The sequence below is a fragment of the Cryptomeria japonica genome, chromosome 4, assembly GCF_030272615.1.
Source record: "Cryptomeria japonica chromosome 4, Sugi_1.0, whole genome shotgun sequence".
NCBI lineage: Eukaryota > Viridiplantae > Streptophyta > Pinopsida > Cupressales > Cupressaceae > Cryptomeria > Cryptomeria japonica.
In genome coordinates this window covers 539,804,284-539,812,028 of record NC_081408.1, presented here as the reverse complement: position 1 = coordinate 539,812,028, position 7,745 = coordinate 539,804,284, and positions in this window count along the sequence as shown.

Below are 7,745 nucleotides of genomic sequence, written 5' to 3'. Positions count from 1 at the left end.
AACATTATTTTGGGAAGGTTGACAATATGCAAGAGGAGGAACATCGAGCATGGTAGATGGAGCTACCATAAGTTCCAAACAAGGACCATGCTCTAATGATGAGTCACTTTGTCTGTTACTAGGAGATAGGATTAATTATTGTGAGAATTGTTTAGATAAATAATTGTCAACATCAACAAGTTGATGTTCATCATTGAAATCATTAGCATCAACATTGTTAGCATGAACATCATTTTCATACATCTCTTCATCAAGATTAATAAAAATAGGTTCTTTAACATGAATAGAACATGAACCATCATCTTTCTTAAGCATATTTAATCTTGGTGATTTATGTTGAAATTCCTCCCTAGGGTTAGGTGAAAACTGGATAAATGAGATCATGTCAACATTTGGAGTCTTCGAGGAGGAAATGGGTTGAGAAGAAATTTCATGAGCCTTAGCATGACGTCTCCATCGGTGTTCTCCGACATAACAATTTGTTTTAGTTTTAGCCAAGGTTTGTGAAGGTTTAGGACCAATAGGCATAGGCTTCTTCTCTTGTTTTAAGGAAGGAGCGATAAGAGAAGGTTTACTAGGCTGAAAGATAGGAGATGTTGGGTACTTCCCTTTATAAGATGTAGGAGGTAGAACCACAACATATAAAGGGGGTAGAGAAGGTGTAGGAAGGATACCGGGTCCATCATAAGGAGGAGGAATAGGTCTAGGATCTCTAGGATTACTTAAGGATAAGATCATCTCATTCTTCCAATTTTGATAAGATTGAAAAAGAGCATCACTATGAGGTTTGAGAGGCTCAAATTGTTTATACCAAAAGTAATAGAGATTAACATCTCCATGCCTCTTCGTGGGTTGGTACATGCTATGATTAATAGTTAAGAAGTCCCAACTTCACATGAAATTTATCTAATGTAGGAATGATAGCAAAAATGACATCTAAGAACTTAGTACCAATCTCAACGGAAAGAGTCATAGAACCAACAAAGGGACACGAGAAACCATCAAATATCTTAATCAAAACATCATATTTATCATAAGTTACTTGATGCAATTGTAAAGTATAAAGATATTCTCCAGTTATGAAATTTACCATACATACTGGATCAATAAGCACCCCTCGTGAGAGTATGTATTTGATCTTCACATTGATATATAGTGGGCCATCAGGTGCTTTAATAGTCTCAATAGGATCAAAGGTAATGCATAGGTCTTTAGGAGGTGTAGGTTTATCAATAAGATTCACCACACTATTAGACTCAAGGCCAAGGTCATTGGGATAAAATGAAAGATGCTCACACTCAACCACATTAGTAGAATGGGAAGGCAAAGGATTAGTAAATATTTGGAGGTTTTGATTTAGAGGAGGTACATTTTTATTTCCCTTGTCATTCACACCGGCTACAAATATAGTATTGTTATCAATAAGGTCTTGAATTCTACTCCTTAAGGAATAACACTTTTTAATGTCATGACCAAGTTGATGATGATATTAGCAAAATGCTTTGGAATCATCATAAGGTGGAAAAGGTTAGGATGTGTCAATTGGTTTGATGGGATGAAGTTTTAAGACATTTTTTTATAATAACTGTGTCATAATGCTATGCAAAGATGTTAGTGAACAGATTTGTCCTTTCTTAAAATGATCAATTTTAAACTCTGTCGCCTTCTTTTAAAGACAAGTGTTCCACTAAACAGTTGAGTAAGTGTTGTATAAACCACTTCCCTCTGAATTTTCCATAGGTATAGCTCCCTATTTTAGTTATTCAAGGACTAATTTAATTAATTTTATTTGAGCAGTAGCTTTTAACCTGAAAGCATGTAAGGCTGCCTACTTCATTCTTGGATGAGAGGCCAATATTTCACACATATTTCTAAGAAAAACAATCTTTCCAATCTTTTCAATACAAGAGATGAAAGTAACTGAATCAAAGTTTAGAACACCATTTCCACAATTTCAATAAGGAACGAACAGATAAGAGAAACTGAATCTGTTCTCAAACACGAATCTTTTCTAAAAGAAAACAAACACTCAAAGGAAGGAGTACCAGAAAAATAATAATTTTCTACAATAGAAAGGTCATTACTGTTATTTGATTAGATAAGCATATGCAAAGATATGTGTCTACACAGATTCAAAACCCACAGATCTTCCTTCTCCCAAAAACAATATGATCTTTGTATATATATATTCTTATGCGACAAAGGCACGATAATACATCTATAAATCCTTTTCCATTCTAGATTTAAAAGTTTGATTCTTGCTTCCACAAAATAGAAACTTTACAAAAATAGAGGAAAAACAAAAACTAACCCAAAATTTGTCACCAAAACTAACCCCTATTCTATCTATCTTTCCTTAATTTATAGTTTTTAGAACAGGGGAGGTCTCCCTGAAAACACAATCTCCCCCAAACCAATTATGAAACCAACGAGATGTATTTTTGGGACAGATGTCCCGAAGTCTTTGCATAAACATGAGAAATTACAAAAATAAAGGAAATCAGGCCTGGATCAATGTATTATGTCGCTTTCCCATCATCATCATCCTCTCCGCTTTCGCGGGTGTCGTGGGTGGTTGTGAGTTCCTGAATAATAGATTGGTTTGGAACCTTCATCGCATTGAGCTTTGCCTTCGCCACCTCCTTATTCCACTAGTGCTTCACCATCTTTTCAGCATGCTTCGACAATTGATCATTTCCAATGAAGGTCATGAACTCAATCCTAGCCACCCTTGTTATATCTTCCGGAGTGAAATTACCCTTGGCTTTGATTTTCTCCATGTTTATCCGGAAAGCCCTGATTGCATCCTGTGTGTTCAACCCACAAATTCCCAATTGCCAATCATGGTCAGGGTTAACCACCTTGTTATCATTAACTATACTGCACTGGAGATGATGGAGCTCATAAAAAGAGGTCTTAGCGTCGGAGATCACAGACTTGAAGGTAAGCACCCACCACATTATGGTTTTCTTCAGCACAAAGAGCTGACATTCATCCGCTACCAATTTGATTGAGTGTTCTGTCAGAAACATGGTAACTCCATATTCTTCTATTTTGGTGAACAAAGGCAAGATATTCTACCACTTATGTTCCTCTTTCTCCCACGACATAAGCTGATTTTGAACTTCGGCGATAAGACTCTGTATCTCGTCACGTAACTTCCGGGAGTCGGTGACATACTTCTCCCCGTCCTTGATTATTCCCTCAATCCATTTCTCCATGGCTTCTACAATACTCTTGGCCCGTTGAACTTGACTCATTAACTTTTTATTTTCTGGCGAAGTTGGGTCGAAGTTATCTATAGCATGAGATATTGGGAGTGCCCCAGAGCAACCAATACTGTCGATGAACTGGGCAAGAACATTTATGTGTCGCTTTAGCTCTCTCTTTTCCTGCCCATCTTTCTTCGATCTGGTGAGCATTTTCTTTGCTGATACCTAGAAGAAATGATTATCTGAGTCTCTACTCATATTTCCCAGTTCCACCTTCATGATCTCAAAATCATCGGGGCTAGCTTCCTTGTTTTCATCCTTGGGTTTGTATGAGGCAATTTCAACGACCCATTTTCTAGTTCCTTCATCATTGTCCAGGCGGGCGACGGTTTTGAACCTTTTTGGCTTGGGGCTCTTCTCTGTGTAGTTAACGACCATTTCTTGAATTGGAATAGTCACAAGAAGAAAATTCCGCTTTCTGTTCACCGAAGTGGTCAACCACTTAGGAGTTGCACTAGAACTAATTGTTCCTTCGATCGCTTTAGAAGGTGGTGTCATAGCCACGGTCACCGTATGAGAATCCAGGGCATTAGCAACATTGCTATCCAAGTCTTTGACTTCAAATATTTGGGCATCAAGAATCGTATCTTTCACCCTTGTATCCTTTTCTTGATCCATCTTTCTTTGAATGACACTTTGGGATCGGGTATGCTGAGGAGTACAGAAATCCAAAGCTAAATTAGACCTATGTCTAAGCTGGGGCGGCTTGTTATCTTTACCTGCATGAACATGCATAGAAGCATTGTTAGAAAGACGCTTTGGTGAACGTAGAGGGACCTCATTACTTCTTGTAGAATTAGACTTAACGCCTAATTTCGCTGCTTTCTTCCTGACAACCCATGCCGCGGTCCTTTCCAAAACTCCTTGGGTCCTTAACTATATATCATCTTTCTCTTCCTCATCCTAGTCAATTGGAGGCATTTCAAGTTCTGCACGGGCTAAGTATCCTGGTTCGAATAGCTCTAGATAGTCCTCTTCGAGACCCTTAGTGTCCAACTTTACCTATAATGAAACAACTTGTTCTAACACCATCCTCATATTTTCCTTTTTGAAAACCTCGAGCTCATCTCTACAATCTTCCTATAAGTCTTCCAATTGTGGCATTGGGAGGTATGGCATTAGACCAAGACTTCGGGAAAAACCCTTATTATCAAAACCTTTCCTTTCAGGATACAAGGAAAAGTTGAAATTCCTAAGATCTGCTCCAATACTCAAAGCGTCAGACATCAAACTACAGGACAACACGCCCAATTGGATGGGAAAATGACCCTCCCATTTATCCCTGGGTTGTGCCTTTTTTATTACAAAAGTCAGCTGCCTACATATCTCCATCAGAATAAAGCAATTTGAACAAAAATGAGGGAGCTTGAAAGGATCCTCTTCAAAACCGCCTATCCTTATGTAACAGAAGTGTGGAAACTGGATATAGAAACTGCCAAACCTCTTTATCAATGTCTGCACATCCTCAGAGATCCTTTTGGCTTTCATATTTTTCAATTCATGACACAAGTCACCCAGAAAAGCATTGTGCACCCTTTTGAAATCCTGCAAGGCCTTATCCTTTTGCAGCATGGGATATAAGTCATACACGGGAACATCCTCCTCAGTGAGTTGTTTTGGTATTCCAACTAACTCCTTAACACACACCAAACAATACAAGAGATATGAAGACATAAATAAGTTTTGCTTGAACTGTTTAGCCATACTCAGTTGTTCTCTCATTGAATCAACAATCAATTCAGCCCAATCAAGATACTGCTTCCCTTCCAAAACCAGCTGCATGTAGCAATAAATCTAGTCGTCGAAGCTATAAGCTTCAGCAGACCCTTTGGCCCGGTGCAACAAAAGCATAACATCATGAATGTGAGGCAACATGTGATTCTTATTAGGATTCTTGGGTAACCTAGAACCACCTCTTTGAGGGACCTTCAACCAGAATTTTGCTACGTTATTACGGTCTGGTTCTGTCCGCGTTGAACTCGGTGATTGACTGAGCAGGGGAAAAGTTGGAGAACTGGTAATCAGGTATCTTGAAGATGGAGGAAATTACTTCACGATTAATGGCAAGAAGGGTTTCACCATTGTCTCTCCTAATGGTCTCAGAGACTGGGTCGTATCTAGCGATACATTCCCGAATCAATTCTGGGCAAGGAATGGCTGGGGGAAAAGCTGCCGCTTCTATGAGGTCGCTACTCAAAATCTCCACACCAAAATTTTTGTCAATTCCCTTGAACACCCTCTCTTTTAAGACCTCAATATTTTCCCCTTTAAGGTCAGTATCACTAACTATGGGTTTAGTACATGCGAGGCTAAAAACATTCCCGAACAAATGCAGTGTGGACTTCATAATTCAAAGCAATATGCCTTAATTGGTTGCAACAAACCTTTCTATGAGAGAGAAAATGCAAGTAAAAACTACTGGAGAGAACAAGAAAAGGACTCACCTTCATAGTTGAACAACCAGATGACGACTAGCAGCAAACAAGACTCCTATCTAGGAAAAAAAAAACCGTAGCAGTGAGGAACGAATACAGAGCACTAATAATCCTTCATACCTTATAGTGAGGGCAATGATGCGGAACCATTGAATGAAATAATTCTAATTGTCAGTTTGAGTGTGTTAAGTTTGTGGATTGGACCTCGCACGCATGCATGAATGCATGGTGGCATTTTTGAAGTAACTGCCAGTTCCCGAAATGATTACTTACTTCGAAAAGCCAAGGATTGACGTCACTGAAGACATGGTTCACCTTTCACATATTTGGCAATAAATGCAGCATCAAATCATTCAACCCACGGGACCCACCAACTTCGTACACATATGAACATCCTGAATAAACTTCATTGGCGTTCAAGTAGTTCAAGATGTACGCCGCGCTCAAGGAAAATCTTTGCCAAGAAAATTAATTATGCCAAGCTGTTGACCATTTGTGCTATATTGAACATGTTGAACACGTTTGAACCTCTTGAACTTGGTTCAATGAGTTCAACGCCTGGAGAGAAATGAAGTAACACATTACTGAACAAGATACTTTAAAAGAGCCATTACAAGACACTTGAAGAACATGTTAGTATGAAAACCTTCCCAAACACCTAGGAACCTATGGAACCTAAATGAACCTGTTGAACCTAGTTCAAGATAGTTCAACGTGTTCACAGAGTTCAACCAATTACTAAAACTTGACCTTTTTGATTGAAAGACGATTTACAAATGTACTAAGGGCTTGAACCAAGGTGTTACAAGAAAGACAAGGACTCTGAATGGAATTTTTATTATTAGGATGACTCGCTCTTGTTATGAGGAACGAATAACGCAGTAACAAAAGATAAAAAAAAAGGAGTAAATTCTATCCTAAAATACTTGGATAAAGGAGGTGTTGGAATCAAGGAACACTGAGAGGGGGGGTGAGGGGGGTGAATTAGTGTTCTACCGGTTATTAAACTTTTTGACTTAACTTTAAACCACCGGAAGCATAAGCATGAAACTGAAATGCAGAAACACAAAACAATCAACCACAAAATCATAACACCAGGATATTTACGTGGAAACTCAAATGGGAAAAACCACGATGGGATTTGAACCCATTATATTATTTCACTATGGCTAGTAGAAAAACAATATTACATGAGGGAGAATACACAAGCATTCAACCACAGTGCCTAGAGCTCACTGCTCAATTACAATAAGGGCTACAACCCTGGAAGGCTCACTGCCTTACTAATCAATTACAGTGATGAAATACAATGAAAGAACTCCAAAATAACATCTAACAATGCTTGGATGAGTTCCAGTTAAGTGCCAAATCTCTGACTGTATCACCTCTGCTACTCTGCTCCGTTCACTATCTCATTCAGCTACCGGATCAAGAATGCACACGTGAAACTATGCCAAAATGGATTCTCGATCACTACTCGCTTGCATACAATCATACCACACCCCAAAAAGATCTTCTACACCGGTGTTATATATCCACAATCACAAAATAGAGAATTATCAAGGCGGCTTGTAGATGTAATGTGTAATCACGAGTCAGCTTGACCGGATCACCAAAAGCAAATGCAGATCACCAAATCGATGATAAAATGGCGTCTCTATGTTGGCCCAATAATCCCATGCTTGATTCATGACACCGAAATCACCATAAAGCTTCCGGACCAAAACTACTTTGCTCAACCTAAAATACTGGTTAATTGGCTACCAGTTCACATCCACTTCTAGATATCAAGATCTATGATTACCGGATAGGAATCTAAAGAAGAGTTTCCATCAATGATAACCCTATACCACTAATCAAGCATCAATATCCACTGGATGAGTGTCATTTGCCAACATGAGGCACACCCGTTGTTGCAACTACTACTTGGGTATCGATGTTGTCATTGAACTTGATGAATCCCTTATTCGGTTTAAACTTCAAAAAAGGTTGTTGAGAACTTTAATTATTTCAATCGGAGCCATTGAAGGAGATTGTT